Source organism: Heterodontus francisci, chromosome 1, assembly GCF_036365525.1.
Source record: "Heterodontus francisci isolate sHetFra1 chromosome 1, sHetFra1.hap1, whole genome shotgun sequence".
Taxonomy (NCBI): Eukaryota; Metazoa; Chordata; class Chondrichthyes; order Heterodontiformes; family Heterodontidae; genus Heterodontus; species Heterodontus francisci.
In genome coordinates, this window is record NC_090371.1 from 181,365,708 (window position 1) to 181,375,849 (window position 10,142).

Below are 10,142 nucleotides of genomic sequence, written 5' to 3' on the forward strand. Positions count from 1 at the left end.
CAAGATTCAGTGATCTTGTCAGGTGTTTTTGCATCTTGCATCACATCTGTTTGGTGTTTCATATTTATTGCACTTCTTTAATAAAACTCTTATTCATTGTTTATTGTGACTTTTTTTTCTTTCTTTGGGCCTCCTTATCTCGAGAGACAATGGATACGCGCCTGGAGGTGGTCAGTGGTTTGTGAAGCAGCGCCTGGAGTGGCTATAAAGGCCAATTCTGGAGTGACAGGCTCTTCCACAGGTGCTGCAGAGAAATTTGTTTGTTGGGGCTGTTGCACAGTTGGCTCTCCCCTTGCGCCTCTGTCTTTTTTCCTGCCAACTACTAAGTCTCTTCGACTCGCCACAATTTAGCCCTGTCTTTATGGCTGCCCGCCAGCTCTGGCGAATGCTGGCAACTGACTCCCACGACTTGTGATCAATGTCACACGATTTCATGTCGCGTTTGCAGACGTCTTTATAACGGAGACATGGACGGCCGGTGGGTCTGATACCAGTGGCGAGCTCGCTGTACAATGTGTCTTTGGGGATCCTGCCATCTTCCATGCGGCTCACATGGCCAAGCCATCTCAAGCGCCGCTGACTCAGTAGTGTGTATAAGCTGGGGATGTTGGCCGCTTCAAGGACTTCTGTGTTGGAGATATAGTCCTGCCACCTGATGCCAAGTATTCTCCGAAGGCAGCGAAGATGGAATGAATTGAGACGTCGCTCTTGGCTGGCATACGTTGTCCAGGCCTCGCTGCCGTAGAGCAAGGTACTGAGGACACAGGCCTGATACACTCGGACTTTTGTGTTCCGTGTCAGTGCGCCATTTTCCCACACTCTCTTGGCCAGTCTGAACATAGCAGTGGAAGCCTTACCCATGCGCTTGTTGATTTCTGCATCTAGAGACAGGTTACTGGTGATAGTTGAGCCTAGGTAGGTGAACTCTTGAACCACTTCCAGAGCGTGGTCGCCAATATTGATGGATGGAGCATTTCTGACATCCTGCCCCATGATGTTCGTTTTCTTGAGGCTGATGGTTAGGCCAAATTCATTGCAGGCAGACGCAAACCTGTCGATGAGACTCTGCAGGCATTCTTCAGTGTGAGATGTTAAAGCAGCATCGTCAGCAAAGAGGAGTTCTCTGATGAGGACTTTCCGTACTTTGGACTTCGCTCTTAGACGGGCAAGGTTGAACAACCTGCCCCCTGATCTTGTGTGGAGGAAAATTCCTTCTTCAGAGGATTTGAACGCATGTGAAAGCAGCAGGGAGAAGAAAATCCCAAAAAGTGTGGGTGCGAGAACACAGCCCTGTTTCACACCACTCAGGATAGGAAAGGGCTCTGATGAGGAGCCACCATGTTGAATTGTGCCTTTCATATTGTCATGGAATGAGGTGATGATACTTAGTAGCTTTGGTGGACATCCGATCTTTTCTAGTAGTCTGAAGAGACCACGTCTGCTGACGAGGTCAAAGGCTTTGGTGAGATCAATGAAAGCAATGTAGAGGGGCATCTGTTGTTCACGGCATTTCTCCTGTATCTGACGAAGGGAGAACAGCATGTCAATAGTCGATCTCTCTGCACGAAAGCCACACTGTGCCTCAGGGTAGACGCGCTCGGCCAGCTTCTGGAGCCTGTTCAGAGCGACTCGAGCAAAGACTTTCCCCACTATGCTGAGCAGGGAGATTCCACGGTAGTTGTTGCAGTCACCGCGGTCACCTTTGTTTTTATAGAGGGTGATGATGTTGGCATCGCGCATGTCCTGGGGTACTGCTCCCTCGTCCCAGCACAGGCATAGCAGTTCATGTAGTGCTGAGAGTATAGCAGGCTTGGCACTCTTGATTATTTCAGGGGTAATGCTGTCCTTCCCAGGGGCTTTTCCGCTGGCTAGGGAATCAATGGCATCACTGAGTTCCGATTTGGTTGGCTGTATGTCCAGCTCATCCATGACTGGTAGAGGCTGGACTGCATTGAGGGCAGTCTCAGTGACAGCATTCTCCCTGGAGTACAGTTCTAGGTAGTGCTCAACCCAGCGGTCCATCTGTTTGCGTTGGTCAGTGATTATGTCCCCCGATTTAGATTTGAGGGGGGTGATCTTCTTGATGGTTGGCCCAAGAGCTCTCTTCATGCCATCATACATTCCTCTGATGTTTCCGGTGTCTGAGGCCAGCTGAATATGACTGCATAGGTGTTGCCAGTAGTCGTTTGCGCAACGCCTAGCTGTTCTTTGTGCAGTACTTCTGGCTGCTTTAAGTGCTGCGGATGTTAAATCGCTGGGGGCTTTCTTGTAGTTCAAAAGTGCAATGTAGTAACAAATTGGAAAAATAAACTGGAAGAATGCAATGATAATATGGAAGGTGTATACAGGCTGAATCACATGTGCTACGTTGGTTTTGAGTGTGGGGTAAAACAAAGGCTAATTAAATATGTTCACTAATTATGCATGTAACTGTGGTATTACATCAGCATTCAAAATATCCAGGGACAATTTAATAAGAAAAATAAGGTACTGTTAAATAACAATCATTTCATATATATTTGGTGAAAAATGCTCTAAATGAGAAAGAAGGAAAGAGAAAACAGAGAAAAAACAAGTTGCATTTATATAGTGTCATTCAAGTCCTGAGGAAATTTCAAAGAACTTCACAGACAATAAAGTGCAGCCACTATTGTTATGTAGACACACATAGCAGTCAATTTACACACATCAAGGTCTCATAAACAAAAATGAGATAAAACAAAAACAACTTGTATTTATATAGGATCATAGGAAATAGGAGCAGGAGTAGGCCATTCGGCCTGTCAAGCCCGCTCCACCATTCAAACAGATCATGGCTGATCATCTACCTCTATGCCATTTTCCCCTACTATCCCCATATCTCTTGATATCATTAGTATCCAGATATCTATCAATTTCTGTCTTGATCATGCTCAGTGATTGAGCTTCCACAGCTCTCTAGGGGAGAAAATTCCACAGAGTCACCACCCTATGAGTAAAGAAGATCCTCCTCATCTCAGTCTTTAATGGCCTGCCCTTATTCTGAGACTGTGTCTCCTTGTTCTAGACTCACCAGCCAGAGGAATCATCCTATCCACATCCACCCTGTCACACCCTGTAAGAATTTTATAAGTTTCAATGAGATCACCTCTCATTCTTCGAAACTCTAGAGAATACAGGCCCAGTTTCTGCAACCTCTCCTCATAAGACAATCCCACCATCTCAGGGCTTAGTTTGGTGAACCTCCGTTGCATTTCCTCGATGGCAAGTATATCCTTCCTTAGATAAGGAGACCAAAACTGTACACAATACTCCAGGTGCGGTCTCACCAATGCTTTATACATTTGAAGCAAGACATCTTTACTCCTGTATTCAAATCCCCTTGCAATGAAGGCCAACATACCATTTGTCTTCTTAATCGCTTACTACACCTGCATACTAGTTTTTGGTGACTCATGAACCAAGACTCCCAGTTCCCTTTGGAGATCAACACTTCCCAACCTCTCATCATTTCAGAAATACTCTGCCTTTCTGTTTTTCTACCAAAGTGGATTACTTCACACTAATTCACATTATATTCAATCTACCGTGTTCTTGCTCATTCACTTAGCTTGTCCAAATCCCCTTTAAGCCTCCTCGCATCCTCCTCATAACTTACATTCCCTCCTAGTTTTGTAACCCGCAAATTTGGAAATATTGCAATTAGTCCCCATATCCAAGCTATGGAGAGGTTGTGGTATAGTGGTCATGTCACTAACACCTTAAATGTAGTAAAATATCCCAAGGGACTTCACAAGAGTATAATCAACCCAAAATTGATACCAAAGCAAAGAAACATTAGGACAGGTGAGCAAGAGCTTGGTCAAAGGGGTAGGTTTTAAGGAGTATTTTAAAGAAGGAAAGAGGGGTAAAGTGGCAGAGAGGTTTAGGGAGGGAATTTCAGAGTTCTGGTCCTGGACAGCTGAAGGCATGGCCACCAATGGTGAGGTAAAGGAAGAGGGGGATGCACAAGGAGTGCACTGCTCAAAAGTATGGTGGAGGAAGATTCAATAATATCTTAAAGGGAAATTGGATATATACTTGAAAAGGAAATTGCTATAGAGCTATTCAGAAAGAGCAGAGAAGTGGCACTAATCGGATAGCTCTTTAAAGAGCTGGCACAAATGCAATGAGCTATATGGCCACTTTCTGTGCTATGATTCAATGATTCCAAGAGGCAAGAATTGGAAGAACAGAGAGTTCTCAGATGGTTCTAGGACTGAAAGAATTCACAGAGTTAGGGAAGGATAAGGTGATGGAGGAATTTGAACATAAGGATGAGAATTTTTAAATTGAGACATTAATGGACCAGGTACCAATGTAGGTTATTGATCACAATGGGCGCATGGGACTTGGATGGAGTTAGGATGTGGCAGCAGAGCTTTGGATGAGACCATTTAATCTGGTTGATTACAGTGGGTTATCATTGATGGCTTAGTTGGTTGCACACTTGCCTTCAAATCAGAAGGTTGTGGATTCAAGTCCCATTGGGACTTGAGCAAAAAAGTCAAAGCTGATACCTCAATGCTGTACAGGCAGATGTGCTGCCTTTCAGATAAAATATTAAACTGAGGGCCTCTCCATAGGGTTGCCTGGTATCCCGGTAATTAACATTGCAAAAACAAAATTATCTGGTCATTATCACCATTATGTTTGAGGAGCTTGCTCTTTGCAAATTGGCTGTAAAGAGCTTTACGATGTCCAGTGGCCTTGAAAGGTGCAATATAAATGCAAGTTTTTCTTTCTTTCTTTAAATGTTTGCACGGATTCCACGAGAATTTCTCTGCTTTGGATGACTACACTTACAATATTGATCATGCATAACCTGAGTTTGATAGATAAATTAGAATACATACTCACGAATGATCAGTCACTCTATAAGTTACAATTAATACTGTACTCTGACTAGGTGATAAGATCCAAATGACACAAATATGATATACAATTAGAATGTGCCCAAACCAGTTTGCACTTACCACTTAAATTAATTTAATTAAACCTTCATATGGCCCTTCTAGTCAATTTTGAGGGCTTAAGGAATGCAATATTTATTCAACTTTTCATTTTGTAAGGGCACCAGCTACCAAGTACAGAGGTGGTCAGCTACAGATTAACTTAAACTCTTATTTCCAATGCAACAGTTTATGACTGTGAAATTATTAACGGCATAATTTCATGAAAATGGTATTTTAAAATAGACCAAGCCCGTTTTTATTGCAATGATTGGTCTTAAAAGTAAAAACAGGTCATCTGTGAGGATTGGGTTCAAATTGTCAATAGATGAAAAAGAACAAATTAATTTAATATCTTGATTTACTACATAATTTCTCTAATACGTGCACCAGACTTTGTATGCTACTATAAAATTGAAAGTTCCGGAGACAGACAGTAGATCAGGCAGCATTTGTGGAAAGAGAAACAGAGTTAATGAGCATAATTTTAACTCCCAAGAGGAGGTGGACACAGGTGCAGGCTTGGGGTAAAATCACCAAAATGATCGAGTACACATCCGGGTTTGACTGGGCGAGTTTGCAGGTGAGAAGGGAAACCCTGTGCAGCTGTCGGGTAAGTAATTAAAATATTCCAGTAGGTCATTAACTTGGATTTTAACTCTGCACTCTGGTTTTAACAGCCAGTGCATGGATTCGCTGAGCTCTCTGCATCTCACCAGGGTCCAAGAGGTGAGAGCACAGTGAAGAGTGAATATTTGAAGAAATTGACTTGTTGGGAAGACTTTAAAAGACTGAATCACTGAACTTGTGGTTAGCCACAGTGAACAGCTTGTGCTTGCAGGATAACCTCTGACAGCCTGAAATCACTATTTTGAGTGTCAATTTCAACTTTTTGGAGTTGCTTTCAAGGGACTTGGAGTTTACTCACCTTCAATTCAATTTCCATGCTGTCAGCCTTCACTACAGCATGGGAGCAACTTATGCAGCAGTAGTCTGGACCTCTGAGGAAGGGCAACAGGAGCAGCCACACCAGCAGCAGCAACAAGGGCACCAGTAATAGCAGCAGCAGACCCAACACAAGCAGCACATGCCACTCCATAAGACAGAAGGGATGGACACAGAGTTCCAGCTCAAATGAGGTGATCACCCCAACACTGGGTCTGCAGAGAGAGGATGAGTTTCCTCAACATGACAATGCAAACCTGCCTCAGGAGGCTCAGGGTTTTGCAGCAGGTCGTTGCTGAAATCTGCAGTCACCTGGTACCAGACCTCCTTCCAAGTGAACCAAGTTTATTGCCAGTGGTTATCAAGGTCAGCACAGCCCTGAATTTCTTCACCTCCAGTTGCTTCCATCGATCTGCTGGAGACATCTTCAGAATCTCACAATCTGCTGCCCATAAGCATATCACCCAGGTCTCCAATGCCTTGTTTTGCAAGGCCACCACTTGTGTGAACTTTGCCATGGATGAGGCCAGTCAAACCCAGAGGGCTGTCGGAATTGCTGCAATGGCTGAATTCTCACAGGTACAGGGTGTCATTGATTGCCAGATACGTGTAATCAAGGCGTCCTCAGATCAACCAGGAATCATCATCAATCATAAGGAATTCAATTTCCTCAATGTCCAGCTAATTTGTGACTGTTACTTGGATCCAAGCCAAATGGTGAAGAATGAAACTAGACACAGATCCTTTTCTTTAGAATCAGTTTATTCACAGAATGCAGCATTACATGTCTCTGCCTCCTGCATGCCTCCCATGTCCCAGCAGGCTCTCTTCATATCTCTTCTAAGACCTTAATTTATAAATGCCCTTCACGTGAGTATCTTTAACTATATAATTAACCTACCATTAACAGATTCCCCTTTCTTTAAACAAAAACTTTATAACATAATTAAATAATTACAGAACAATCAAAAAATAGTTTTCCATATTTCTTACTCATCAGAATACAAGGTGTCTTTCAGATCATCCAGGGCTGGAAATTTGAGTACACATTTCTCCAAATTTAATTTCTTTAATGTTTTATTTGCCCTCAAAACCTTCTCAATTGTAGTCTGTTTCATCATACCTGGCATCAGGTCTTGTCTGAGTACATAACCAGTTTAACCAACCAATCAAGCTTCCTAACTGCTCTGCTTCTTCTTTCGATGGAAGATTATCTTTGTGTGATGATCTGACCCGATTTAATAGGATACAATTAACACTTGCTATATATAGAGTCATAGAGTTACACAGCACAGAAACATTGTTGATTCAAGGTTATTTCTAACCTATTCTGATTAATGTCTAACCTTATATATTTAAAGGCCCCCAAAATCTGACTTCCAATCATAAAATCCCCTTTTAACTTATCAATAACCAACTGCACAAATGCCACAGAACCTCCTCGTAGAAAATCATTGACATGCCTGTGAGTTTCTCTTTGTTATACCGGTAGAACATTGCTGGATCTGCTTTCAGCTGAATACAGCCTGCTTTCAGCAAGACAGACCTAACCGAGAAATACCATACTCTCAACACATCATTCAATCCATAAACACATTTTCTGAATTTCAACAGCTTTCCTTCTGCATCAGTAGCTTCTTTAGGTGGCTTCAAAAAATCTTCTCTTTGAAATTTTTAAGCCTACAAAAATGCGGTTTTTCTATCTATTGATTTCCATTGCCATGAATATGTGGCTAAAAGAGCTAAGAAAATTTTCAGGATCGCATTTCCTGCAGTGGGGAGTCCACTCTAACATCTTGATCACCAAGTCTCTCTTTGAAACTCTGAGACACTCGCCTCACTCTAGCCTTATATCTCCCACCTTGGAGTACTTTTTCTGTTGTTACGACCGAGGTGGGAGCAATGCACTGTCAATTCAGTCCCATCATTCCACAGGTCGCAGCATATTATTAAAGTTTTCCCACCCAACCGCAAAACAGCCAAATTAAATCCTCTAGTAACCCCCAGAATAAAACAGACCAAACCAGGTATCTCTAGACAACAACAAATTAACTATTTATTAAAACTAAATATTAAACACTGTTAAGATAAGCCTATGTCTAAAGATCTTATAACTTCTTATTTTAACCTAACTCCCCCATTCACACACATACAATCAAAAATCATGGTTAACTGGTTTCCTGTTTATAAAATTATGGTTTTTTAAATTAGCTGTTTCTTAAGAATAAATAAATATCTGGCATATAAGGCTTTGTGGGTTACATTCCTCATGGGTGAGGTATTCTAATGTGAACATAATCAAATGCCACTCAAAATTTCCAAGCAGATTTGATGAAATAGTCTCTTAGTAGATAGGCATTCAAAATACTTCGGCTGCAGCAGGCATCAATCTGTTCTTTCAACTATGAGCACAGCAATAGGTCTACTTGACTATTAAAACTGACAGTCTCTCAGTCAAAACTTTAATGCAAATTCCAGAAAATACAACCAGTCAAGAGAGAGTCAATCTTGAAGCAAAGACTCTTAGATTGGAAATAAAGAAAAAGGAATTTTGCTACCTTCAACAATACAAATAGTCTCTTCAAAAAAGGGCTTTTTTTCTCCTTAGGCAATTAACTTGGCCTGTAGCTCCTTGTAGAATTTCTGCTGAGAAATAGACAGCTCTTTTCTTCAGTAGCGCAATTCAGTGGTGACTCTCAAAACTGTTTTTGGCCGGTTTTTACACACAGTTAAATTGTTACAGTACATCATGCTGTGGCCTAGGAGTAGGTGCAGCTGGCATACTGTGCCTCAGAAATCTAAAACTTCTCTCCCTACTTAAAGGTACACTGTTTTTATCAGAGTCTTAAAAGCACTGTTTTAATCTGAGGAGAAAATAAATATGGTTCTGTGACACTGTACATATGCATCTGTGTGATAAGGCTGGCTGTCTCCAACTTACACTTCAGAATAGACACCAAATTCCTTCCAACTCTTTTTGTTTTGCCTCTCATTAATTTTCCTCTAATTTGTTTGCCGCCTCAATAACTTTCTGATCATAAGGAATTGTACTTCTACTAGTGTTCCTAGATTGTTCGATAGTCCTTGTTCTATTGATAGCCTAGTCAAGCTACAATCTCGACTTGCCTTTATCTCTTTCTGGACTATACTACAGGATCTCTCCTTCCCACGATCAAAGGTTCTGTCACCAGTACGTGATTGTGTCCTAGTGCCAGAGTCACTTCCAGACCCAGTATAGGGACTTGCACTGCGTTTCCTTGCCATCCACTGTTCCACCTCATTTTGCCAGTCCATAGATCTTACCTCTTGTCCATCACCTTGGACATTTAGCCAATGGTTGAATTTGCCGGTGGCTTTCCCTGCTCTCCATACAATGGCTGCATTCCTCCATTCAGTGGACACTTCTGGTATGTAGGCAGTTGTCCTTTGGGTAAAATAGCCCGATTCTGTGCACTGGTATCACTTTGTTTATCGTCATCCAGCCCATATCTACCATATTCGGTTCCTCATAATTGTCAAACATATGAATATTTGAGGTACAGTTTGATGCTGTAAGGCTCACTAAATTTCCTCTGAGACTTCTGCCTTGATGAATGCCCTTCATCATGCATGTAGCGCATTCAAGTGCGTAGTGGTATAGTGGTATTGTCACTGGACTAGCAAACCAGAGACCCAGGGTGTTGCTCTGGGGACATGGGTTTGAATCACACCACAGCAGAAGGTGGAATTTGAATTCAATTAATAAATCTGGAATTAAAAGCTAGTCTAATGATGGCCATGAAACCATTGTCGATTGTTGTAAAAACCCATCCAGTTAACTAATGTCCTTTCGGGAAGGAAATCTGCTGTCTTTACCTGGTCTGGCCTACATGTGACTCCAGACCCACAGCAATGTGGCTGACTCTTGCATGCCCTCTGAAATGGCCTAGCAAGCCACTCAGTTATATCTAACTGCTATGAAGTCAATAAGACAGAATGAAACTGGACGGATCACCCGGCATCGGCCCAGGCACCGGAAACGACAACAGCAAACCCAGCCCTGTCAACCCTGCAAAGTCCTCCTTACCAACATCTGGGGGCTTGTGCCAAAGTTGGGAGAGATGTCCCACAGACTCGTCAAGTAACAGCCTGACATAGTCATACTCACGGAATCATACCTTACAGACAATGTCCCAGATGCTGCCATCACTATACCCGGGTATGTTCTGTCCCACCGGCAGGACAGAC